Genomic DNA, 27,768 nt, shown 5'->3' on the forward strand with positions numbered 1-27,768 from the left:
TGGAGTCTTGGTGTATCACGATGGAACGGTGTTTGGACACAACAGGGTGCCCAGGCACAGTCGCCTTAACCCTTCTACAACAAGTAAAAAATTCCTAAATAGTGCACGAAATAACTAGAGCAACGCATATAATTTATATGTATATTTGTATCTAATTTAATTCTTGCTTTTAATTTATTCCTTTTACAATTGAAATTTTGTTATTCATGATTTAATTCCAGTCCCCGTTAAACATTTTTAACAATTTTCATTCAAGTTGCTTAAAAACATCTTTCGAAATAGAACTTACTAAGTATGGATTCACTCTTTTCAGATAAATCTACTATAATTAATCTTAGAAGATAAATATAATCAATATTATTTAGTAAATAAATTACATATATATCTATATATATAGATATATATGGATATGGTATGTGTGTGTGTGAGAGAGAGAACACGTTTTAATTCTAGTTTGCAGTACATACGGGATTCGGCGGCATTATGATGAGCAGTAAACGTGTCATTTTGGTGTTGGCGACGATTTTTAAAGTCGCGTCAAATGCTGTTCCGTATACTAGGATTTTACCTAGAACAGGGTTTCTTAAACTGTAGGTCACGACTCCCGTGTTGGTCGCGGGACCTGCAGTAGGATGTTGCCAAAATTTTAGCAGTTTTGATATTTCTTTAACTTAATATAATAATTTTACAGTTATCAAATATTTTTACACAATGTATCTGAAAATAAAAAAAGCTAGACAATACAGACAAAGGGAAAAACGAAAACGTTTCGACGCATTCTTTTTATAATATAAACGTTCATTTTCCTTGCTTTGCACGTGAAGCTGTCATTTCGTTTGTTACATATTTAAAAATTTCACATCGTTCTATGTCTTAAAATTAGAAATTAAAGGGAATGACCTGAAACTGCAATAGTATATTACAGTACAAGTGAAAAAAATTGAGAGTTTCACTCACGCGTGTGTCTTATTTGCGCAATACTTATGGAGTCCCACAAAATTTGTGTAAATATTACGGGGTCCTGAGGTTTAAATGAAAGTTTATTGCAAGGTGGTAGTAGAAAGTTTTCCCTGCCATTTATATAACCGTACTTGCTACAATAAGATATTCCGCCTCTCCCGAGTAGCTAGTCAAATTATTTCGTTTGTCTAAAACAAGTGAAACTCATTTCAATTTAAATCTGACAGTTTTCGGAAGCGAAGTGTTTGTTTTAGGCTAAAAAAATCACCAGCATTAATTGAAATGGTAACAAAGGATTCGAATTTGCAATGACCAATGCCTTTATCCCCACATCATCAAAGAATTATTTTTATCGCCAAAAAGAGGGTTCCGCAAAGAGGTAAAATTTAGTGCCAAATGTTAAATTTAACAAGAGTAACTGCCTTCTACAGTGAAAAAAAGGTAAAAACACTGAAGGACTTAATTTAGTAAATTTTTTTGTGTCAAAAAAGGGCCAGAATCAATTTTGTGAGGGGTTACATCATGAATTTTGACAAGCATCGACGTTTCCTTGATCAGTGGTTGTTAACAAGAGCAGAGTGAAAACGCTCGAACTTTATGTCGCCAAGTGCTTCGGGTCTGGGAGGGGGCCGAAATTTACAATTAGCAAACGGTGCAAATCCATCCAATGAAATTTTAGTGTAATTTTTAACTGATTTTTCTGATTGGCTAGAAAGGGCACATGACCGTTCGCCACTGACTTCGCGACGAAGTGCAAAAGCTTTACGGCTCATACTAAGGCTATACTAAGGTTTAGAGGAGCCTTAGCTCATACTAGACTTTAACTTTGTTGGATCTAGGTGCTATTCTTGCGATTATAAATTCTCTATATATTTTTCATTGTCTAATTTGATCTAATTTTCTAATTCTTTTTAAGATCTTTAATAGCTTTCTGTTTGATATATTTTTTGTATAATTTTCTAATTCTTTTTAAGATATTTAATCTTAAATATCTTTGTATTTTTGATTTTTTTTAATATAATTTTCTAATTCTTTTTAAGAATCTTTAATATTTTTTATAAATTTTCTAATTCCTTTTTCAGATATTTTATCTTTGTATTTGATATATTTTTTTATATAATTTTCTAATTCTTTTTCAGATATTTAAGCTTTAATATCTTCGTACATAAATATTTATTCTAACCTTACTAACATTTGTATATAATATCTTTGTATATAAATACTAATTTTTCTTACTAACTATTAACATTTGTATATAATATTTTTGTAAATAATCTTTGTAATAAATACTTTTTCTTGCCATTAAAATTTTTGTATTGTAGTATATATATTGTAATTTACTTGTGTAATAAAAATAAAAATTTCTGAAATGGAGTCCGAGCCTTTCAGCTCCAGGTAATGTATATTTGCGTATTTATATTGTTTTATTTATTTTTTAGCACTTCACTCGGTTTGTCGGTACTACCAATGTCCCGGTTAAATCTTTGTTGATGAAAATTAAATTATCTGCATTAAGTTTTTTATAATAAACTGTAGTTAAATTCTTTTAATGTATTGCATCAGTCTATTCTATTGGTTATCTATTTAATTAAGTGTTAATATTTGTGTTTAATTTTTTACATCAGTAATTGTTACTTAACGAAAGTTCATCCACTCATTAGTATGTACATGATTATTAATTTTATTTAAAAGTACAGTTCGCGTCGTTTGATTTGCGTAACGTTTGTCTAGAGCTATTTTGTTAACTATATATATCGTTGAGCATAGCAGCAGAATTCAATTAATTTACTATAAATATAACTATAAACGGATAAATCGATGCTTTCACAGTATATTAGGAAAAGGAAACAATTGGTTTAATCCTATTTATTCTCTGTTTGAAACAACGCAGCAAATATAAAATTAGGGTGTGAAGTGCAGAATCGCCCACTTATTTGGCGCTTTTTACAAGAGTAAGAAAAACTGGATTTTTGTCAATTTCCTTTGACTTTTTTACATCAATGTGTACTTGAACAAAGGAAGATGCACATTGCCGATATTGTGCAATTCTCTGATGTTTTTTTAAGTGAAAATACGTCGATGTGTTACCGGATAGGGTAAATCATCTTTATATGTCACAAATTTCATTTACATGATCAGCGCAAACTGATGCAAAACGGTGATATACAATCTTTTCTAAATTTGAAAACTGAGATTCTAGTTGGAAAATGAGCTAGACAAGTTAAGGTACTGCTAAAATGCAGCTTTGTATTAACAAAACACAGAATCACAATGAACAGTATTTCGATAGACTTGCTTTCGATCGAATTTCGGATCCTTTAAATTCGGTGATATCGGAAAAGCTGTGATAGAAGTGGCGGTACGCCTCAATGCCGTATAGGCTATCTATCTTGTCCGGAAAAGGTCTAATATTTTTTGCCGATTTGAATATTTTTTTTTTTACAGTTTGTTCAGCATATTGTGAATTTCAGAAATGTTGCATGAGTATATGAACACAAGATTCATGTAATGAGAAGTGCAGTGCATATGGATTGCTTTTGGAGCAAAAGCTTTAATCTGAGCTCCAATTCTTTTTTTTATCACGTTACCTGCTCCATCATAACTCATAGCTAATGTTGCTACCATCTAACCCGGATTTTGAAATTATTGAGATTATAGAATTATTATTGAGTGGACCTGTAATCTTAGCTAGTCTGAGAAAATGTAGGATGTCTTTCTTATCTAATATTTTTTGACTGTTCACAAATCATCTTGTACACCATCATAAAGTTTCCTTATTATTTGAAGTGACTTCATCAGTTATAATGGAATAAAAGTGAGCAATGGTATTGCTGTATGGGAAAAAAATTTCTTTACCTCTAGCACGCAAGGCTATTGGAAATTTTGAGATAGGCCTTTTTTAAATATTTTTTTTATATAGCTGTTTACTTGAATTTTATGTGATTTATGTACGAAGAACAGGCTATTTGAGAATTAAAGGTAACACACAAAACATTAAAAGAATTCCCTTTGGGTGTAATATAAAATTTGAAATCTTTCAGCTTTTATTTTAATATTTTTAATTTTATATTTTTTTCTAAAGCACAAATGTGAATTACCCCAGAAGGGCTATTAGTTTCAAAATGGCATTTTGTGTCAAATCACTTTAAATGTCCGAAGCACTTTTCTAATTGTTGTCACCAAATATTATCACCCTGTATCATATTTCATGAAACTAAATAATGATAATTTGCATGAACATATGTATGTTTACGCATTGTTGAAAAACAATGTTGCCTATAGTCATTAAATTTTGGATAACATAGTCCTCCACCCGAACATATAGGCACTTGGAAGCCTGAATTTGGAATTAACATATTTTTATTATCTATTTTATACTTTGTAGAAATTTAACAAATTTTTGATTAAAAATCATAGTTTTAAAGTGAGCAGTGTAATTATTTTACATTTTGTAAAAATTTAACTAATTTTATATTGTAAACTGAAATTTAATAAAAGTAGTTAAATAAGAAATTAAAAGATCCAACTCAGTAAGTCAGAGCCGGAACAGCTAATGAAGGTTATGAGACTGTGATATTACTTTTGGTTTTGTGAAACGAAGGATTACTAGGATACTTTCAGATTGAAGTTCTGTAGAAACAAAAGTTTAAGTACCCTCCCCCTTTCTGAAGCTCTTTATTTGTTTATTGACTTTTGCTTATTAAAATGTCACTAAAGGAGATATGAGCAGAAAAACGTACATTCGGAGTTGCGATTCGTATGTTACGCTGTAAGAAAGAAACGTAGTGCCAGAGTGTCACTATGGTAAATAAATGTATTGAAAGTAAAAGTGTTATTTTCTGTAATGTGTGTGGTGTTATTTTATTGTGATATATAGCTATTCATGAGAAATAGAATAATTCAATTCAAGTGTGTTTGGTGAATTGAATTATTCTATTTCTCGTCAATAGCTATATATCGCAATAAAATAACACCACACACACATTACAGAAAATAACACTTTTACTTTCAATACATTTATTTTCCATGGCGACAGTCTAGCGCTAGCTTTCTTTCTTACAGAGTAACATATGATTCGCAACTCCGAATGTGTACAACAAGAATCAAGTTTATCGAAAATATATTTCAGCGGCGATTCTAGTGGCGCATGCGCTATTAGACAAGATTCTGCTCTGTCGCCAAGTATTTCTCAGCTAATACAAAACAAAGCCACTGTACTGAAGATAACACAGTTCAGTGAAAGAGTCTCTAAATGTCAATTACATTTAATGTTGCTGACGCAGACTCATTTTGCGTAGGATGCATATTCATAAATCGTTTCAGATGAACATACACTTGTTCGTGGTGATTAGAGAACCTTTCTTCTAGTAATGAAAAGGCTAATTTATAATTAGAGTCAACTATGGATATTGACTGAACAATACGATTAGCATCTCCTCTTAGCGCAGATTTTAAGTACTGTAATTTGACCACATCTGTTAAATTAGGATTTGAATCAACACTGGCTAAAAAATATCTTTAAGTGAAAGCTACTCGTGTAAGTTACCCGAAAACGTTGGCAAAATAATTTTGGATAATTTAACATTGACCTAAGCATTCGTGAAAACCAAAGGTTCCTATTCAATTTCTTTGGAAAGCTTAGCTAATTTACGATTTAATTCGACTTCTACATCTAAGGCAATATCGTCAATCTCTTCTTTCTCTTTTACATAAGCATCAATACAATCAAAAGTCTTTAATCCGGACTTGTCAGGACTTCAGCGATTCCAGATTATCGGTTTTCCCGGATTATAGATCATCAGTTTAAATCTGGTAAAATGGCATGCATAAATTATAAAATTAAAAATATAAAACCGTAATTTATGAAATAAAGAGCAATTATGATCTAAAGGGTATCAAAATTTACAAAAAAATCTTAATATTTATTTGTTTACTTTATTAAACATTTCTTTCAACCCGCGCATGCGTAAAGCATACATTATGCATAGAAATTAGAAAATTGCAACCAGAAAACTATTTGATGTGTATTCGTGATATTTATAATGACGAGGAATTTGATTTAAATCATATCAAAGAGGGAGCAAATCGAGATGAAATACTACATTTAATAAGGAATTATAAGCCGATTAAAATAAAAACATCTGCCATGAAGATGAGGATAGTGCTGAGAGATCAATTTCCAGTTCATTGCACGCCGTGACGTCCCCCCCCGCAGAGCAGCTTGAAATTGATAAACAGATTTTGGAATGGTTAGAGAAACAAAGGATATGCCTTTATCCATTTTTTGCAGCAATTCCACTTTTTGTTTGATGGACATCGAAACATGCTTTCCCTTTGTAGATTCTTTGCAGCTCCAGTATCGGAAATTGTGTTTGACATAATCGAAAGTTCCAACTTACTTTTATTAAATTGCTCTAATAGTCTAAAAGAAAATAATAAGCCGTATCCAATTAGAAGATTAAGGAACAACACAATCTGCAACATTAACTGAAATAGATTATTTTAGCTTAGCTTATACCGTCCGTTATACATTAAACGCGCATGCGTAAACGTATTATGCATATGCGTAAACGCATGCGCGGAAAATTTGTAGCTTTGAGGTCCGGATTATAGATCATTCCGGATTATGGATGTCCGGATTAAAGACTTTTGACTGCACTTTCTTCAATACATAACCCGAACAAAGAATCGAAATTGGAATTTATCTTTGTCTCGAACACTTTAAACTTATTCTTCAGCACTTCCAAATCACTTCTTTGGATATTTTTGTCGGCAACGTTTTGTTTTAACTTTGTTTTCAATGTATGTTTTTTCGCTGATATCTCCTTTAGTGACCTTTTAATTACCAAAAGTCAATAAACAAATAAAGAGCTTCAGAAAGAGGGATGGTACTTACTTTTTTGTTTCTACAGAACTTCAATCTGAAAGTATCCTATGTAATTCTTCATTTCACAAAACCGAAAGTAATATCACAGTCTCATAAACTTCATTAGCTGTTCCGGCTCTGACCGCCTAAACAATTAATTAAACAACGTTGAACAATTTAATTAATTGTAACAAATTGCCTCAGGCTCTTTTATAAGTATTAGTTTATGTTTTATAAAAATTTAGCAAATTTTTGATTAAGAAACATATTTTTAAGGCAAGCAGTGTAATTAATAAAACATTTGTATTTTAAGTGTGCAAGACAGTCTGTCTGAAATTGTAGCTTTTAAATACTTTTAGTCCAAAGTAGCATTAGCCCAAACATCTAATGATTGTCTGTAAATGAAAAAAATTGCCTGTTTGGACCTAATTTTTATCCTATAAAATCTGAGATTGTTTTCATTATTTATTTGAGGGGTACTGAACCCAAGGTTTGCATAACTTTTCAACCACAAGGTTTGTGCTTACATTATTTTCTTATTTTTTATAAAAAGTTTTAGAAAAGTATTTAAAATAAATGGATCTTATATCGAGTTAAAGAAAGTGCTTACAGATTGTATTTTTTAAATAAGCTAATTATCTTTAAGATAAATGCTATTATTTTTTTATGATGACAATAATAGGAAAATAAGGGGAATAAAGTCTCCTGAATATTTCTTTTTGCAGAGTTATTTATATTAAAATAAATTTCATAATCCTTAATTTTATTTGCATGAATTTCACATATTTCATAAAAAAACAGATGCATATTTGTATCCTATAAAATAATTTGTTAAAATTCTACAGGATATTTGAGTGGGCTTCCCAGACACTGTTATTTCATAAAATAACAAGCAAATATTTATATTGTATACATCAATGCCTTTAAAGATTACGTTATTTCATGTAATTGTAAGATACCTGTTTAAGTATTTATTCCATGCTAAAAGAAATTATTTGTAAATTAGGTGATATTAATTTCTTTAAAAGTAATTCATGGGTTCAGTGCAAATTGCATTTTATTTTATAGAAGAAATTTTGTTTCACAAACTTTTTGCATACACAAAGCTTTCGGTCGAAGGCTTCTTAGTATTTTTCGGTTTCGGCACGAAAATCGCCTACAGGTCGGCAGATAGTGTGGCTGGATACGAGGTTTTTATTTATGAACCTCGCGCTGTAACATCTTTCTCTATTGATTGCTATTTCCCTACTGCCAGTTGCCGCATTCATTCGAAACCATTTCGTATTTATCAAAATCTGACAAGAATATTCTGCGTGTCGTGATTTGGAAAGCCATCTTTCAATACGAAATAATCCATAGATACACCTAGAAGATTAAAGGTGCCATTTAGTTGTTGAGTTATCGATGAAATGGTTTCATTTCATGGTTCTTGGACTATAGTTTAAGCCTAATTTTCTATCACGAATGAGGCCCACCAGCGGCCGAGCGGTGGAGTCGCCGAACAGTCGGTCCGAGGTTCGAATCCCAGGAACGGGCTGGGCGTTTTCGTGGTTTTCCCCATGTGTAACGTGTATACGAGCCAGTTTCCCTTAGAAAGTGCTCCACAAAGGCACAGGCAGATAGCCCTTGAGGCTTTGTCATAATCACACACAATCATGAATGATGCCTTTTCTTTGTCAAAATTTTATTGCAAATTTTTCATCTCTGGCAATTTCTAAATAGATAGATTCGATGCACTTTTAAAAAGTTTAAAAAGTATACCAGTATTTCAGTGGTAAATTAAAATTTAGAGGTATCTAAATTTATGTGCAGTCATAATTCACTTGCATTTAGAAGTATCTAAATTTATGTGATGTCAATTTATGATTTAAATGGATGTGTGTGCCAAGTTTGGTGCTTTTATGCATGTACTGTCACTGTGGTTTATTATGGTCTCGGTAATAAAATTGTACCTATTTTTGTTTATTATAGGAATGCGAAGCGCCCAAGAAGAGGATGTGAGCAAACAAGCCCTGTGGATGTGGAGGCTGAGAGGTAAGATACCAATTTTTTCTCTTGGCTTCTTTTTTTGTTATTGTTGCTTCTTTGTCTTTGAGTATGGTAGTAAAGTCATGCTGCGATAATGATGTTAATGTCACACTGCGACTTTTGTATAACTTCACAAAGTGACATAAATTTAATTGCTTTAAAGCAGCGGTTCTCAACCTTTTGACTAACACATACCATCTAAACAAAAATTTAAAAACCTTAGTACAACCAGTATAATTATTGTACATTTTATAATACTTATTCAGTTTCTCAATATAAATAGAAAAAATAAACGTTTTGCCATTTGCACAAGCTATTGGCTATCTGTATTAAATAGGCACACATAAAAAATATTAATTAAGAATTGGTTACCATTTTAATTATCAAAATTTAAGTTATATACTTAAATTTAGTGTAAAATTTGGGCCTGTTTAAGAGAGATCAATTTCTTTGTCTGGCCTTATTTCACTTAGCTTTAAGTGTGATCCACTTTTAATTTTATTCTGTATTTATTTTTCAAATAAAACATGGAAGAAAATCCTTGTTCACACAAATAGGTTGTGCGAAAAGGCAATAAAAATTTAGCTTTATTTGAAATGCCTTTAAATTCTTTTTTACGGTGTAGCCAAAAGTTGTTATTTATGAAATCTTCAGTGGAAGTGCAATCACAGGAATTTTCTAACAATTGTTCTTTTTTTCTTCATAGAATTTTTGAACTTTGTTTCTTTGCCTACCACCTATTTTTTATCTTGTGTACCACCTGTTGAGAATTGCTGCTTTAAAGATCTGTGTGGGTGTCGCACAGTGTTACATTAGTTTAATCAGTATAATGTCGCAATAGCAGTATTTCAGACATCTCCTCCAGTAAAACTGATAACAGCAGAAAAGCGTTTTATTGATCCAGTAAGAAGTTACTCTTCCAGTTATTAAAATCTTACTGGAATCTTTGGAATTTTTTAATTATTGAATATAGTCATCACAATCATATCAGATTTCCTCAGTGATTATTGTTATATCTCATTGTATTGAAATTATATAACAGATGCGTTTATGATTAATTTACATTTTTATGTAAAACTTTGCTCTCATAAATTGCTATAAAACTATATGCTCATAGTTTTTGTGTATCACTTTTGTGTACTTGCGTGTATTGCTATAAAACATATGCTAATAGTTTTTGTGCAAATAAAACTTACATTTCTTCATTCAAATATTTAGTATAGCCAATAACTACAGTGAGCATAGTTATGTGAATGAAATTAAGCATATAAAACAATTTGTTTTCCAATAAATGTAAGAAAGTTTTAAATAGCAAATTTTCTAGTGTATAAGACGCACTTTTTTTCTTTGAAAATAAGTCGGGAAAAAAAGGAGGTGCATCTTGTATGTCGATACTCAGTTTTTGATTGCATTAATTTCTGGAAATTTCCTCTTTTTTTGGAGTTATGTGATTTTTTTCTTGTTTCCTTGCGATGTGTGGGAATATTACAGTTACGGAGAGCTTAGTAAATGTGCATCTGGCATGAAAACTGCAATTTTTGCGAACGACTTTTAAGTGTGGAAAATTTCAACTGTTTGGTGTTTCTTAAGTTTGTTGGCAAATTATGGTTCAAAAACAACGTTGAAATTGCTGTAACAAAGCATGCAAGCTGGATGCAGGCTTCAAATTTTGAGGTTACACCATCAAGAAGAAGGGGAAGGCCTAACATTTGGAAAGTTTGTGAATGGGTCAAAGCATCTTGGGATGCTGTGAAAACAGAGGCAGAGGTTAAATCATGTATGAAGTGTGGCATTATTAATACACTGGATGGTACAGAGGACAATCTGTTGTATGAGGACTCGAATGCTGATTTAGGAGAGGTTTCAAGTGACTTTTCATTTAGCTATGGTGATGAGTGTTTAGGTTTTGATGAAGAAAATTAAAAGCTCTTCCCCAGATGAATTGTGGGTATAAAGTATTACTTTGTATTTATATTTAAAATACTGTAAATTCATTATAATGAAATGTGTATAAAAAAAGGGGGATGTGCCTTATGCGCCTGCAAATACGGTAATAAAGATATAAAAATATCCATTCACTTAAGAGAAACTTAAATTCATTTCCTGCAAAAATTTTAAAAGATCCTTTTAATATATTTAATGCAGCCTTTTCTTAATTAATAAGAAGTTAATATTGTTAATAACATATTTTATTTATATCGGCAATTCTGTCAATGTATACATGTTTTTCGAATGGCCTTTCATCGAATTTTACAAAATATGACTCGTATTCATAATATAAGTTTACAATGTCTCCTTCAGCCTCATGAAATTAAACAAAATATGCATTATTATTATAAAAAATTATAATGCTATTATATGCATTGAGATGAGCAGTGACTGGCAAGAGTTTTAAAGCTATTTATTAAATTTTAAATTACTTTAAAATTGAAAGAAAGCTCCAAATTTTTAAATAGGTACTAAACATTTTGATGATTGTTTGATTTACAATTTTGAAGCTTTATTATTTATCATTTATACTTTTATTATTTTTGAAACTCGGACGCTTCCAAACATATGAATTTATAATACTTACAATTCAGTAAAAACAAATACAAACTTAAAATTTTAGATTCTAAGCTTTCAAGACAGCTTCTGTACACAAAAGTACTCGCTGTTATACACTCATGTCCATAAATTAAGAATAATGCAAAATCAGGCAAAGGAAAAGTTAGAAGCAAAACAAATTTGACTTATTTGTAAAGCTTATTTATTAAACAAAAGGTAAAGAGCAAAAACAGATGCTACATGTTTGATATTATTAAAAAAATTAGCGATTTTTTTTCTCCCTGGAGCAAATTACCAAAAAAAAAAAAAAAACTTATTTACAAAAAACCAATATTACATGGTTGGTTTGATTGTTAATACATTGTATGTCTCCCAGACGATGCAATACAGTCCGTACAACGCCTAGGCATCTGAGTATCAAATTATCGATCTGATCTTGGGGGATATTACATCACTCAAAAAGCAATGCACTCCGAAGTTCCGGTAGACATGTAGAAGGAGGTTGACGGGCTGCAACTCGTCGGCCAAGCATGTCCCACACGTGTTCTACTGGTTCAAGTCTGGTGAGAATGCTGGCCAGTCTGTACGGGTGATATCCTCCGATTGAAGGCATTCGCTTACGATATTTGCACGGTGAGGACTGGCGTTGTCATCCATAAACAAATTGTGTGCCCATGGCAACCCGAAACAAATGTACATGTTGTTCCAGAATGACGTCCCGATAGATATGGCTTGTCATGATTCCAATTTGAACATGAAGGTCAGTTCTGGAACCCAGAATAATTCCACCCCAAACGAGCACTCCTACACCACCGTAACGGTGTCGTTCAATGATGCTTTCTTGGTGGTAACGAATACCTGGAGCTCTCCATATGAAAGTCCGGCGAGAATCAGACTGCAAGCTAAACCTGGACTCGTCGGAAAACATCACACAAGCCCACTGTTGCGGTGTCCACAGTGCATGCTCTCTACTCCAGGCTAACCGCAGGCGACAGTGAGTTGCAGTAAGTGGAACGCATCTGACAGGTCTACGAACATATAAACCAATCTGCCCTAAGCGTCTGTACACGGTCTGCCTTGAAATTGTCGTACCAGTGGCTGAAGAGAGCTGACGAGGCAGGTCTCAGGCTGTGCTCCACCTGTTTGTTTTGGCAGTAACTGCCAAATACCGGTCCTTATTCGGCGCTGTAACTCTGGGGCGACCTGTGCTGTAACGTCTACTCACATTACCATCATCTGGGAATCGTTGCCAAAGCCTGGAGATGACACTCTGGGCAATTCCAAGTTTGTCTGATACTTCCAGTTGGGTACGCCCACATTCCAGACGGCCGATAATTCTACCACGTAAAAAATCATCCAAATGCGTCCTTTGTCGGTTATTGCACTGAAATGCTTATAAAGCCCCTGCGAACTATTTGGTTATTGCACTGAAATGCTTATAAAGTGCCTGCGAACAATTTTACTTCTTTGCCTGTATTCGTTATATATCACTTTCTTACATTCTCGTCATTGTGAAGTACCATCGGTGTCATCTGGTTACTTCCTAAAATTTGCATATGATTCTTGAAGATGTGTGTAGTGATGTTACAGGTGATATTTTAGTATATTTTAGAGTTCGATTTCCGCCTGACTCCGAATTATCCTTAATTTATGGACATGAGTGTAGTAGCAACTTTGTTGCAGCATATTTTGGGTGCCCCCATGCTGCACAGACACTATACATTTACCACCCACCAACCTTTTTGAGATTAACTGTTATAGTAGCACCGTTCTTTTCAATTGTTGCAGGGAGATGAGTTTGCACTATCTCTAAAAAATACATTAAATGGAAAATTTACTTGTGAATTTTTAATTATAATTACTGCATATTTAAACAGAAAGTCAATTAATTAAAAACCATAACATTTTTGCGATGCAACTATCACACGGAGGACGAGTCCAAGGATTTTCAAGTTCTCTTTCCCTACGATCAGCTTCTTGAAAGAACTTTTCGGCTTGCAGCATATTTTGGGTGCCCCCATGATGCACAGACACTATGCATTTACAACCCCCGAACCTTTTTCGAGATTCGAACCCGAGTGCTTTGGTACGGCAGTCGGCCTGATCGAGCGGTAAAATATAATGTAAAAGAACAAAGCTTTACTTAATTCAGCTCAATTACTGACAAATGGATAGATAACAAACTAAGTAACAATACATCATAAAAATTAAATAGCAGAACAAATGAGGATTAAACATCATTTTAAGAATAAAAAAAAGTTAGACATTTTAAATAACATTTTAAACATTTGCGATCAGATAAAACTGCTATTTTATGTTGTCTTCTAATTCATTTAAAGTCTTCTTGACATAACAGGTTCATACACTAAATATATTACTCTTCCTTCATGCATTGGGATATCTTTCCAGATGCTAATATCTACCTGCTTTATTTCTTCTGGGATGGTCACATATGCATTTAGTAGCACTATGCACTATTCATGGAAGTCTGGTCTTATTTTATTCGATTTTTTGAATAATTAAGATTTGACTCAGGCTGAGAGCTACGGGTGCTGGGTGTGACTTAATTTGGCAGATTTCATATTATACGTAATGTAAATTATCAAGATATTTTGTAAATGATGATGTACATAAAAATATATTTATAAATGTTGACTTATGTAAAATAACCTATGATAACTTCAGGGATTTAAATGCCCCCCTTTTTTTTTCACTTACCCAACTGTACTCTTCGGCTAGCGTGTCCGACATCACTTCAAAATATTTGTTATGATTACTATTAATATGTTTACGTTAGTCTCCTTTAACATTAATATGTTTCAATTCATTGACCTAAATAAATAAATATATAAATAAAAATTGACTTTAATCTATAAATGCATAACCAACAAGATTTCTTATTCTATCATTTAAGAAAATTATTTCAACTTCACAGAACACTCAAGAAATCTAACTTTCCTCAAAATAAAATGCAAATGTAATGGAAACTTATTTATAAAATCATAACGTTTTCATTGCTTTGAGTTCCATATTTGTATTTTAGTACATTTTATGCAGTTAGTTTTTATGTAAAGAAAATAAGATAATACTGAAATAGAAAATTTCATTTAAGCAAAAACGTAACAGAAATTACTTTATAAAATGAAAATGTGTGCAAAAAGTAAACAAAATAAAATAAATAAATAAAAAAAAAAACTATTAGGATTAATGTAAAATATTATTTTACAATACCACAGGACCTATGTTGTTGAGAAACATTCTCTCTAAAAATTGAAGTTCTAATTCAGTTTTTAATTGGAATATATTTAATTCTGAATTTTTCGGTTGATTGCACAGTTAGGAGTTTTCAGCAACTCCACCTTTTCTTGCATTATTTGTAATCTACTTGATAAAGAATTTAAATTTTTTAAGATTAGATGTTGAAGTTCTGCGGAAGAGAAAAGGTCAGGGTATTACATATTTAATTCAGAAGTCAAACAACAAAAATCAGCGTTATATTTACAAAATTTTCACAGTGACTGTTTACTGTGAAAATTTTGTAAATATAACGCTGATTTTTGTTGTTTGACTTCTGAATTAGTATTTATTCGGCGTGTTATTGTGTCTTTATTACATAATTATTCTAAAAACCTGAAAACAGAACACTTTTAAAAAATTGACTATTGGCAAATTCAGAAAGTTACTGTTAAAAAATTTCCAGCTGCGGTAAGATAGATTTCCCACAAAGCAGGTTTAGGATTTGCTAGATTTGGCGAGAAATCACCCATTTGGCAACATCTTTCAGCGAAATTGGCAATATGCCGTAGACGGATGGAGAACCATTTAGAACGAGTTCTTACTGGTTTGACTTAGAATGTTCTCGAATGCATGCTAAAAGCTATATAAACCCTGCCTGTATGCGGAGTAGCAGTAGTATCTCGAGTCTATCGAGTTGATTTTCAGTCTAGTATTGAGTTGATTGGGGAGTGCGTAGAGAGAGTCTCTTAATGTATCGCGAGTTAGTGCATCATCGAGTCTTATCTTGGAGTGTGTTGAGCTCCAAGAACGATTGAACTGAGTCAGAAGCTGTATTCTAGTGCTTATTGTGGAGTGCATCGCGAGTTGTAGTGTCGAGAATCTCGACAGTACGTCGAGTTCTGAGAAGACTGAACCTAGTCGGGAGCTGTACTCTAGCACTTTGCTGTGAAGCTGTCTTCACTGTTATAGCCTAAAGGCTCTGTTGCTGATTGTTTCAATGTGCTTGTCGCAGTTTTTGGACGACTGTAAACATGTTTTTGGAGATGTCCTGAATAATACTGGCAAATACATTGTGTGTTTATTAAGTGTCATCGTTAATCACTCCAAATTGCATGAACCTGTACAGGAATGCAACAGTACGAAACCTTTATTGGGTCTTTCTGATGAGCCTGCTTTTGGAGTATTAGTCCTCAGATTTGCAGTGAGGACTAGCTAAAACAGATGCAGAAAATTCTGGTTGAAAATATTTTCCTTGTGTGCACTCTGGTAGCAATGGCAAGCACAGCTCTGCTAGCTTTTTTACTATAGTACTTTTTTACTGTTTTTTACTTGTTTACTTTTTTTACTCATCTGAAGAATCGGAGAATTTAAATCGCTGGTTTTTTTTTTTTTTTTTTTTTTTTTTTTTTTTTTTTTTTTTGTTGTTGTTGTTTCCGCACCAAATTCTGCACTTTTCGATGTCTGAAAACTTCATAGCCAACTTTAACTTTTCTATGCCTTTTTCACTGAAAATTTTAAATTTCTGTTATCACTCATAAACAATAATTTAACATAAAGCAAAAAGAATGAATTAAATAATCGTTTAATGTTAGATTAAACATCTAAATGTTCTAGCAGCATTTATTTGCTCATGTATAATTATCGAAATATTTGATGTAAAATTAAATTCACAGTCATGGCTACATTATTTTATAAAATTCTGCAAATTTCAGATATTTTGCAACAATTTATTCAATAAATAAATCAAATAGAATTTTTATGGTTTCGAATTGTAGGATTATACTATTTCATTATTTTTCCACTGCAAAATTAAGGTGACCGAATAGATTTTGAGAGCATCAAATTTGTATAAAAAAAATGCAGTTAAATGTTAAAGCAAATATATATTATATCCTGATATGATTGTTAATTTTTGAATTTTTTAATACATGCATTCCTATTTTTAAACAACTAGTCTGGTAATTAAAATAATGTTAAGATTCAAAAACCAAACTACCAACTCGTACTAATAATTTATGGATAAAAGTACTAAAAATGGAGATGTTACTATATTTTAAAAATATTTTGGTACTGATGTCATTCATAACAGCATTTTCCATGTTCTATTCAGCTTTCTAAATTATACAGTGAGAAAAATGAGCAACAAGAACACATAATTATAGAAAATATCATACTTGTCGATGCAAAAATTTAGAGAACCCGGTGAAATTGCCAAAGTTCTCAATAATCTGGGGCTTGATGTGATGCAATCATTTTGTTCAGTTTGATTCATTTTTTCATATTACATATGTCATTTATCCATATCAGCCCAAAACCAAGAATTTGGCACCGTTTGTACACCTTCATCAAATTCAGCAATGTAAAAGAAACTCTTGAAAAGCTAAAATAATTATTTTAGGTATTTTAGGTAAATTTAAAATAGATCAAGTCTTAAAATAAATAAAAAAGCACTATTTCATTCAAAATATTTCAGGTTCAAAGCATAAGTTTAGAGAAGGACAATTTACAAATAGATTTGAGTTTTAATACAATTTATTCCTGTGTTCTTATTAAATACGCATTACTGTTCTTTTTTAATCGATACAGATTTAAGTTTTGGTAGAGGGATAATTTTTTTTTACTTTGGTGTAATAAAGGCGTTTCTTCGAAAACATAAATTGGAAGAAATATTCTTGATGAATACTTACAAAATAATCTCTCTCTCTCTTTATTTATTTATTTATTTATTTTTAAATCTTAAATGATCATAAACAGCGTTTTTGTTAAAAATGCTATCTGTAAAATTTTCTTTAGTAAACGCCAGCAAAATGGAAACTGCCCTAACATAATTAGAATTTTATTTATTTTATTAATGTATGTATAATGATGTATCTAAGTATGAAATCAATTAAAAATCAGCTTGCCATTTAAAAAAAAGCCTTGCTTTTATCAATTAACCCAAGTACATTTAGAAACAAATTTAATTGGTTTAATTATTCAGAGACTACTTTTAAGGAATGACTATATAGAAAATATTTCATATAAAATAAAGTTGCAACACTTAACTAATAGGATCACGTTCATTATTCTTTGCAGAACTTTATTGACATAGCTAATTTTATCTGCATATACATGTTTATGAATTAAATGTATATTCAACTGAGTAAAAGGAAATAATTATTTAATTTAAATTTTGTATATTTTGCTCTTTAAACAACCTGTTATTAGTAGTATATTCTGAGGCAGGAAAGTGATGTTCTATTTTTATTGCATTGCATGATTATTTTCGTGTTATTTAAAAAAAAATTAGCAAGCCTTGTGAAAACATAATCGAGTATATTTAGTTATCAATTAAATAAATTACATCATCAATTAAATAAATTACACAGACATCAGAAGTATGCAACCTGATAATGTAATGAAAGTATGTAGCATTTATGAAAAATTGTGGCTCGAATTGAAAGAACAGGAAATTTCTACAAATATTCTCATATTTAGAGTTGATTTTGGACTGACATCACTTTCATGAATTATTAGTTTTTTCTTCTTGATTGGTATGATGTCTCTTTCATCACTTGAGTATTCGTGATACGATTCTGCTTCAATAGATGATAAATTAGGGGAGATCTCACATCGACTAGACTTCATGATGAAATCCATAATTAACAATTGCCTGTTGTTTTTTTTGTCCCCCTAAATCTTTTTAAACATCCGTATATAGATTTAAACACTTACTAAGCTCCCCTTGGAATCGGAGATTTCATTCGACATTTGTGTCATATTGTAAAAAATGATTACCTAATTTTCTTCCCAATTCAAGTCCTACACTGATGACTTTAGCTGTGAATGCAGCTGGTTCAGATTGGTCTTCATCATGTTTATTTGTTTCATGAATCATGTTAACTAACTCATCCTCATTTAGTTCTTCATCAACCATTATTCCTTTAATATATGCTTGAGCTAAATCCTCAAAACCTTCTCCTACTACAGTTTGAGCCAATTTAGTGATCTGAGAATATTCACACTCTAATGGTAATCTATCATTCTCATCTTTAGCAACATCCAGCGTATTGCTTTCCAGCATGCGTTGAGCATTGATTGTTTAATCTGAGTATATGACAGTCCAACACAATCTAAGATTGTAAATTTCTTCCAAGCATCCATAAGAGTAAGATTCATTATTCTCCATTTTTTCTAAAATATACCTAAAGGTTTGTTTGATATACACAATGTTGTAAAAGCCAGAAAATATTACTTGATTCAATGGCTGTAATAAAGAAGTTGTATTTTTTGGGCAAAAAGACTATTTCTACTTTTTTGTGTTGTAAATTTTGAAGATGACCAGGTGCATTATCTATTAAAAGAAGAGTCTTAAAAGGCAATCCTTTTTTACCTAAATAATTTTTGACATCTGGGACAAACATGGTAAGAAATCATTCATTGAACCTTATGGCAGTGACCTGTGCTTTCCTGTTAGGCATCCAATAAAAGGGAAGGTTATTTATATTTGTTCCTTTAAATGAACATGGTGTTTTTGATTTGTTAATAACCAATGGTTTCATTATATAATTGCCTGAAGCATTGCAACAGAAAAAAATTGTATGACTTTTCACTACCTTATGACCACTAGCTGATTTGCAAGGTACAGTCAAAAGTCGTTAATTCGGACACCTATAATCCGGAATGATCTATAATCCGGACCTCAAAGCTAAAAACTTTCTGCGCATGTGCCGCGTTAGCACATGCGCACAGGCGTTTTACGCGAGCGCGTAAGAACTTGACTACTGCGCATATGCGTGTGAGCAAGCGCAGAATACGTTTTCGCCTGCGCGTTTAATGTATAACGGACGGTGTAGGCTAAAATTATCTAATTATCTATTTCAGTTAATGTTAATGATTGCGTTGTTCCTTAATCTTCGAATAGGATCCCGCTTATTATTTTTTGCAGACTGTAAGAGCAATTTTATAAAAGTAAACTTGAACTTTCGATTATGTCAAATAGAATTTCCGATGCTGGAACTTCCAAAGGATCTACAAAACGAAAGTATGTTTCAATGTCCAACAAACAAAAAGTGAAATTGCTGAAAAAAATGGATAAAGACATGAAGAATGTGACAGAGAGGTTAGTGAAAACGAAAAAATTTCCATTGACCAGTTAGTCGGTATTCTCGGCACAGCAATTAACGGGACTTGAACAGCAGAACTTTTTAACTGAAAAGAAATTATGTCTGTTTATAGAATTAAAGAGAAAGTATTAGTATCACATAAAATGAAGCAACTTAAACAACTTACATTGAAAGAAATGTTTAATAAAGTAAACAAATAAATATTAAGCTTTTTTTTTTTTTGTAAATTTTGATACCCTTTAGATCATAATTGTTCTTTATTTCATAAATTACGGTTTCATATTTTTAATTTTAGAATTTCTGCATGCCATCTTACGAGATTTAAACTGATGATCTATAATCCGGAAAAATCGATAATCCGGAATCGCCGAAGTCCCGACGAGTCCGGATTAACGACTTTTGACTGTATTTTTTTTTTTTTTTTCAGAACAACGTAAACACGTCAGCATTGAAGATCTGATCAGAAATGTAGGAGATCGTGGCAATTGATTTCAGCAAATTTTGCTGGATATTGTTGTTACATTCGAATCAGCAGATGCACTTTCTCCTTTCAATGTTAGATTATGTAAAGAATGCCTTTGTTTAAATATTATTAAATCTCTCAAACCAACCATGACTTGTGGAAAAAGATACCTTTTTTTCATCTGACAAAGTCGATAGTGACCGATTCTTAAGTGCTTTATAAATTTTTAAAGCCTTGTTTCTAATAGCATCAGTATCAATTGGAATCCATTTTAAATTTTCGTCTTCTACCCATATCTAATTCTTTTTCTAGTAGAGTCTTCATTTTTTTTTTTAATTGTCCTTATTGTGGCTTCATTCATGGAGTAAAATTTAGCAACATTCGTTACTCCTTCTCTATTACATAGATGATCTAATATTTTAATTTTTGCTTCTAATTTCATTTTTGATTTTTTTTTAAAAATCGTTTTGGCATTATAATACTTTAAAAAATTTACATAAATTATGAAAAATGCCACAAAAACTATAAATGTTGAAAACTTGCTAGTAAACATTCAGATATGTAGATAAAAATGATGTAATCCTTGCTGCTAAAATACTGATACTGCATTAGTTCGCGTGAACCATATAATTTAAAATTTTACTGTTATGAAATACATATACATACTATTGAGATTCCCCTAACACGGGGAATCCCCATCCTTGTTGTTGCCACCAGTGTTACCAAAGAAATGAGATTAAAAAATGACTTCAAATGTATGTATTTGCATTTATGCAGCAAATACTATTTTACTAAGTTTTTGAAATCTGTTAATTTTTAAACTGTGTAAAACTGAAATCATGTAAAACAGGTAAGTACTGTATAAATCGAGGGATAGGTGTATTTCCACGAGATGTTAATACATCAGAACTTTAAATGTCTGTACATATATACTTGAAGATGAAATCCTGCAAAGTTGACAAATGTTTTTAGGAAAATGAAAATTAAAATGGAAATACAAATTTAAATTTCAATAAATTTGACTTTCTTATCGTCAAGACTGCACTTGCATTGTTTTAGAGTGGAATTCATACAGAAAAGCTTCTAATTTCAAAATTGTCCTGTAGTTTTTGTAGTAAAATATATTCCTGTTTCTAACTTTTCCAGGTCTAATAAAGAATACTGCTTTAACATATGGTTAAATAAAATGAAAAGGCATGATCTTTTGTAGTATTTGTAATAATTTGTCTGTCATGTTACCACAAGTTTTTGTTGGTGTTAATTGTTTTTTATTTTCATTTTTTACTCAGAATTGCAGAATTCCAGGTCTTTAAATTTCTAAAAGATAAGCAACAAAGCATAGTATTTAAGAAAAATTTTTATTATTTGCACTTCAAATGCCGCATATGTCAACTAAGTTTAAAGTTGTATATTTTAATACAGAATTAAAAAGAATTAACACCAACGTGCTGCTAATTTGTGTGTGTCCAGTGAATTAGAGGAAAGACCATTCTTAATGCCCATCAACCATGATTTACCAACAATGCGAGAAACAGGCCATCTTTGGAAATCAGAATTTATTTTAGCAACATAAACGTTATTTATACTAGATTTGCATTTGCTGTCATGTAAGTTTTTGATGGGCTTCTGAAACAAAAGAAAATATTTGTTGGTGGTATGATGAAATAAAATATTTGATACTAATACTCTCCGACTGTCATCTAAAATCACACAATCGTTTCCTTTGTTGAAACAATTTATTGTGAATAGGTTTTCTTTTCCTTTTTTATTTGGACATCTGCAGCTTCATTTAGAGTATGCCCTTCCTCGATGAATTAATGTTCAGTTGTAGTGGGTTCCTGGGCATAGCCTTATCCCAGTGTAGTAAGTTAATACTTTTACGAATGTTAAAGAAATAATGTTGCTGAAGTTCGTAAAAATAAAAATTCGAAGAGCAGTTATGGCAGTGAAATGAAATGAAAGCAATTGTGACATTATAATCAGTAGTAATGGCAGAGTTTGCAGCAAATATAAGATGATGAGTTTTGAAGTTAAAACCTAGAGCTAGTTGGAGTGTGAGCAACAGAGGCAATCGGGGGCGGAGAGAGAAGAAAAAGCCCTTTTCTTCTTTTTTCTTCCCCCTCTCCTCGAGTATTCAAGGCTGAATGGTTCAGTAGTCAGGTGGTAGGCGGGAGCTTGTTGAACTTCTGTTGGCTGGCAGAGGAGTAATCCTATTGGGTGAAGTGTGATTTACAGTGTGCTACGGGGAAGGCCTAGGCTGTTTTCAATCCATACTCCTTTAGAAGGGTACAAAGACACACATCATTTCCAGGTTCCTGGGTTGTACCTTATCCTGTGTATAGCACGTGAAATACACTGGTGTGCAAAAATTAAGGACGAAGTCGAAAAACTAGCATATCAGCTGAACGAAGAGGCAGAGCGGACAGAAAGACCAATCCCGAGATTAAGTAAGGTGATCTACGGTAGCACTTGCGCAGATATGCAGGTAGACATAATGGGGGAGTGTCTGAGTTGTATAAAGCATGTTGTCGGTGAAAGATCAGAATTTCTGGCAAAGAGATTGCACACCGTATAGCAGTTAAAATCACACTGAGTTGCTGCCTCGGCGAGAAATGGCGAATAATCAATCTGTTAGATGACATCTGGATGCTTTTACCCGAGGTCATTGGGAAGTTGGAGGAAGGCCGCCGTGTGACAAGTGTGGCTGCAGAGATCGGAATTGCTCACAGCATCGTTTCACGACTTTGGAGACAATTTAAAACTACAGGAACAGCTATCCGGGGGTTTAGTAGTGGTCGTTCACGAGGAACCACACCTGCAGATGACCGGTATATTGCCTTACAGGCCAGAAGAAACAGGCGGCAGACAGCGGGAGAAATCGCTAGACACACGACGCAGGCGACTGGACGACAGATATCGCGTTTTACCGTGGCCAGAAGACTGCAGGGTGGTGGTCTGTTTGCACGACGCCCTGTACGGTGTGTACCTCTAACGCCTGCCCATCGGAGAAGGCGTTCTCTGTGGTGCCGGGAACACCGGAATTGGAGAGACAATGAATGGGGACGAGTACTCTTTACAGATGAGAGCAGATTCAGTCTGAGTAGCGATTCTCATCGCATACTCATCTGGAGAGAGCAGGGAAGCCGCAATAATCGATCGAACATCATTGAAAGGGACAGGTATGGAGGTGGCGGTGTTAACTTCCGAAGGTTTAGCAAGACGGATGTTGTCTGTTTTTGGTTATGAAAAGTATAAATTGTTAGTGTAACTAACTGTGCGTTCTGTGTCTGGGTGTGAGATGTTAATGTAAAACTGAGTAGCGTAGTGATCAGCTAGTGACTCAGCTTTCTCAGTTTCTGTGTATGTGATCCCAGAGGGGCCATTAAGGGGCAGAATATTTGTGTAGCATCTATTATATCTAGAAGCAGCTTTCCATATACATGATCATCAGTAGAGAGTGATTCTAAATATCTAGACCATTTGTTTTGTGCGTGTACTGACTTCCTGATTCAGCCGATTTAAAATTCTCTTAACTTCTGAGCATCTGGTCCTCTGCCATATTTTTCTAGCTCTCTTTCTGTTAGCTAAAAGTTCTCTAATAGCAGGATCTCTGGCCCTACCAGTCAACGGGACCGCCTTGCTATTTTTCAGAGCACGGTTAAGTGTGCTAGTAAAATCTTCGATAACTGCGTCTAACTCGTCTTCACTGTGTATCGCGGGTAACGGGTACTGAGTGTTGTTTAGAGCTACCCAGTTCATAATAAAGGCTCTTTTGTGTGATGTACTATAGCTACTGATATTCACCTCCATTAAAACAGGGTTATAATCAGAGAATAGTTCACGTAATCTTTCTATCCTTGATGGTTGATAAATATTTTTTAGCAGGAAAAATTCAATAATGCTTGCAGATCTATAGCATGTTGGGTAGGAGGGAGCTACAACAGTAAAGTTGGCCGTTGAGGCAAATTGATTAACAATGTGACCATTTGAATTATCATTTCTGCAGTTCCGATTTTTGTGGTGTGAGTTAAAGTCTCTACCTATGATAATTTTATTGTTTAGTTTGGATATAGCCATTAAATCGGCGAAAAATCCTTCTGTGGTTTACGGTTGAGTAACTAGATCGAGACGAACGTGATTGGTTGTAGAGTGTGTGGTATGATTATGATAGCTACCACCTTCATGGCCGAAAGCTGTTGAACTGTGATTACAAAGTGAGAGATGGAGCGCTTAAGGATCCTCGTTAAGCGCTCCATCTCTCACTTATTTCAATTTTTTCCACCAGCATTTTTGTGATTGGTTGAAATTCTTTCTTGTCTTCAATCCATACTAATTTAAAGGGATGGCTGAGTGAATGAGGGGGTAGAGGACATGATGGAAAAATTAAATTAAGCCTGCTTCAATATTAATTAGTGATCCGATAGGAATAAAAATTTTAATTTTCCCAATTTTTGGTGCTAAGCTAGGCAATTAGGTATATTACAATAATTAGTTAAAGAATAATTAATTAGTTTTTTGGGTCTTTTTTAAACTGGTGTAAAGGCCCTTATTTTCGTGAGCCCATCGTAATCGCAAAAATCAAAGCTTTGCGAAATACTTTTTTTTTCCCCCAACTTTACTTAAGTACTTTTAAAATTTTTCAACTTTCTGTTCTGTTCATATAAAATTCGTGAAATTTTCAACTCGCGAAATCACCGATATATTCATTTTTGTGAAAATTACGGCCTGCAAAAATAAGGGCCTTTACAGTAATTAAACGTTTATCAAAAACCTTTTTTGTATGTCTCTGAGGATGGTTTTAGGCCTTTTCCTGTGTTCTTCGGATTTGATATGATTTAAAATTGGTATTGTGGACTTGTTTGCCCTGGTTATATCATTGTAGAATTTTTGACTGGAGGAACAACTTTTGGTTGTGGTGGTGTAGGTAAATTTTGACTTGAAGTGCTTCGTTGATTTACAGTGTTAACTGCATTCTGGACATAATTAGTATCGTTTTCAGGGTCCAGAGGACGAAATATATTTTTCATGGCAATGAAATTTGATGCATCTCTAAGAATTACAGTTTTTTAAAATCTGTTTTACACGGGAACCGATTGTCCGATTTTGATGCGGTTTCCTGCATTCAATAGCAATTTCATGCTCCACAAATTTTATATCTGCATCTCAAATAGGATGCAAGTTGTAGGAAAATGCTTTTGAAAGCAGCAAGCCGCATCAAAATCACACGACTCGAAAGTTAATGATCCATTTTGATGCGTTTTGCTGCTTTCAACTGCAAATGCATGCCCCATCATTTTGATATAAGTTTTATGTCTGTATCTCAATTAGGGCGTAATTTCGCCGGGTTGTCTGTCTATACCAGGGTTTCTTAAACTGGAGTCGCTGGACTTGCAGCAGGGGGTTGCCTAGAATTTTAGCAGTTTTGATATTTCTTTAATTTATTATAATACTTTTACAATTACCAAATATTTTTACATAATACAATACATCTTAAAATAGATATGGCAATACAGACAAAGAAAAAAAAATGAATCCGTTTCGACGCCTTCATTTTATAATAGAAACGTTCATTTTTCTTGCTTTGCACGTGACGCTGTCATTTCATCTTTTACTTATTTAAAATGTTCACATTGTTCTATGTCTTAAAATTAGAAATTAAATGTAGTGACCTAAAACTGCAAGTGTACAAAAGAAAAAATTGACAGTTTCACTCACGCATGTGTCGGATTTGCGCAGTACTTATTGGGTTCCACAGAATTTTTGTAAATACAGTCAAAAGTAGTTAATCCGGACTCGTCGGGACTTTGGCGATTCCGGATTATAGATCATCAGTTTAAATCTGGTAAGATGGCATGCAGAAATTATACAATTAAAAATATGAAACCGTTATTTATGAAATAAAGAACAATTATGATCTAAAGGGTATCAAAATTTACAAAAAAAAGCTTAATATTTATTTGTTTACTTTATTAAACATTTCTTTCAACAAGCACATGCGTAAAGCATACATTAAGCATAGTCGAAATTAGAAAATTGCAACCAGAAAACTATTTGATGTGTACTTGTGATATTTATAATGACAAGGAATTTGATTTAAATCATATCAAAGACGGAATACATCGAGATGAAATACTACATTTAGTAAGGAATTATAAGCCGAATAAAATAAAAACATTTGCCCTGAAGATAAGGATAGTGCTGACAAATCAACTTCCAGTTCATTGCGTGCTGCGATGTCCCCCCCGCAGAGCAGCATGAAATTGATAAACAGATTTCGGAATGGTTAAGAAACAAAGGATATGCCTTTTTCCATTTTTTGCAGCAATTCCACTTTTTGTTTAATGGACTTCGAAACATACTTTTGCTTTGTAGATCCTGTACATATTAGTAAATATATATCGGAAATTCTGTTTGACATAATCGAAAGTTCAAGCTTACTTTTATAAAATTGCTCTAACAGTCTGCAAAAAATAATAAGCCTGATCCAATTCGAAGATTAAGGAACAACGCAATCTGCAACATTAACTGAATTAGATAATTTTAGCTCAGCTTATACTGTCCGTTATACGTTAAACGCGCATGCGTAAACGTATTATGCGCATGTGCACAGGCAAAGTCACAGCCGTAAAGGTCTTACGAGCACACGTAAACGCGACGCATGCGCAGAAAGTTTGTAGCTTTGAGGTCCGGATTATGGGTGTCTGAATTAATGACTTTTTGACTGTATTATGGCGTCCTGGGAATCGCAAAAAATTCTCAGTGGTAATATAAGGTATTGCAACTGAAAAATATACTATACGTATGTATGCCTTATAGGCTTACCATCCTCGTGGTTAGAATTAGCGTTTGAATTATCCGAGATTTCATGTTGTTTTCTTTTTATATTTAACTTAAAATTATCATTAAAAGCATTAGCAAGGCTATCTAAGGGTTTTTTTAGCATACTGAGATATTTAAAAACACACTTACCCTTAAGGGGCTCCAGTACTTTCAATGTATCACAGTTTGCTTTTGCCGTAAGAGGTGTATGCTGGTTCATGTCCGATGCGACTCGTACAGCATCCAATTGTTGCTTGAGGAGACGAGTATTCTCAATCTTAGCTTCTAAGGGGATGATTTGAGTATGGAACGAGTTAAGAGAAGATTAAGAGACATATCCTAAAATAATATGTCCAATTGTATCAAAATATTAGCAGTTTACAGCTATAAGGTGAATTATTCAGTATAATGATTTTTTAATGTTGACACTGATGGCAAATTGCTGCTAGAAATTCTGTGGTTTAGAGATATATAATCGTCCAGAATATAATATTTCATCACAATTATTCTTTTTCAAAGTAAAAAAATAAAATTTACAATAAAGCTTAGAACTAACATGAAAACTAATAGATAGTTCTTGTAACTATGCAATACATCTGGATTTATATCATAAAAATATTTTTCAATAAATAATAGATCAATAAATAAGTATCTTAATATTTTATTCATACTTACGAGCCAGATGATGGGTAACAGGTATAAGAACACACCTCTATTTTCCATGCAATGCAGAAAAATACATA

General features: G+C 32.7%; 1 protein-coding gene and 1 long non-coding RNA gene across 17 annotated transcripts in view; one reads left to right on the top strand and one right to left on the bottom strand.

Moving 5' to 3' along the window:
• Positions 1–27,768, top strand: part of LOC146995977 (uncharacterized) — a 220,863-nt gene that overhangs the window by 68,640 nt on the left and 124,455 nt on the right. For 5 of the 12 annotated variants that reach the window (XR_015042732.1, XM_085822468.1, XM_085822470.1 and 2 more), the window contains one exon: positions 8,798–8,860. The exons of 5 other annotated variants lie outside the window; for them this stretch is intronic. The gene's annotated coding sequence lies outside the window, so the exon portion shown is untranslated. Of the gene's footprint in view, positions 1–2,319; positions 2,356–8,797; positions 8,861–20,170; positions 20,577–27,768 lie in introns of those variants that run through there. 2 more of the 12 variants (XR_015042731.1, XM_085822474.1) reach the window with 2 other exon arrangements.
• Positions 1–27,768, bottom strand: part of LOC146995978 (uncharacterized) — a 91,595-nt gene that overhangs the window by 59,205 nt on the left and 4,622 nt on the right. For 2 of the 5 annotated variants that reach the window (XR_015042750.1, XR_015042749.1), the window contains exons 2-3: positions 27,176–27,364; positions 16,813–17,018 (exon numbers count right to left, since the gene is read on the bottom strand). This is a non-coding gene — a long non-coding RNA (uncharacterized LOC146995978). Of the gene's footprint in view, positions 1–13,280; positions 13,502–16,812; positions 17,019–27,175; positions 27,365–27,768 lie in introns of those variants that run through there. The other 3 variants (XR_015042752.1, XR_015042753.1, XR_015042751.1) reach the window with 2 other exon arrangements.

The sequence above is a fragment of the Stegodyphus dumicola genome, chromosome 8, assembly GCF_044657685.1.
Source record: "Stegodyphus dumicola isolate Sdum_Otavi_A_Nest chromosome 8, ASM4465768v1".
NCBI lineage: Eukaryota > Metazoa > Arthropoda > Arachnida > Araneae > Eresidae > Stegodyphus > Stegodyphus dumicola.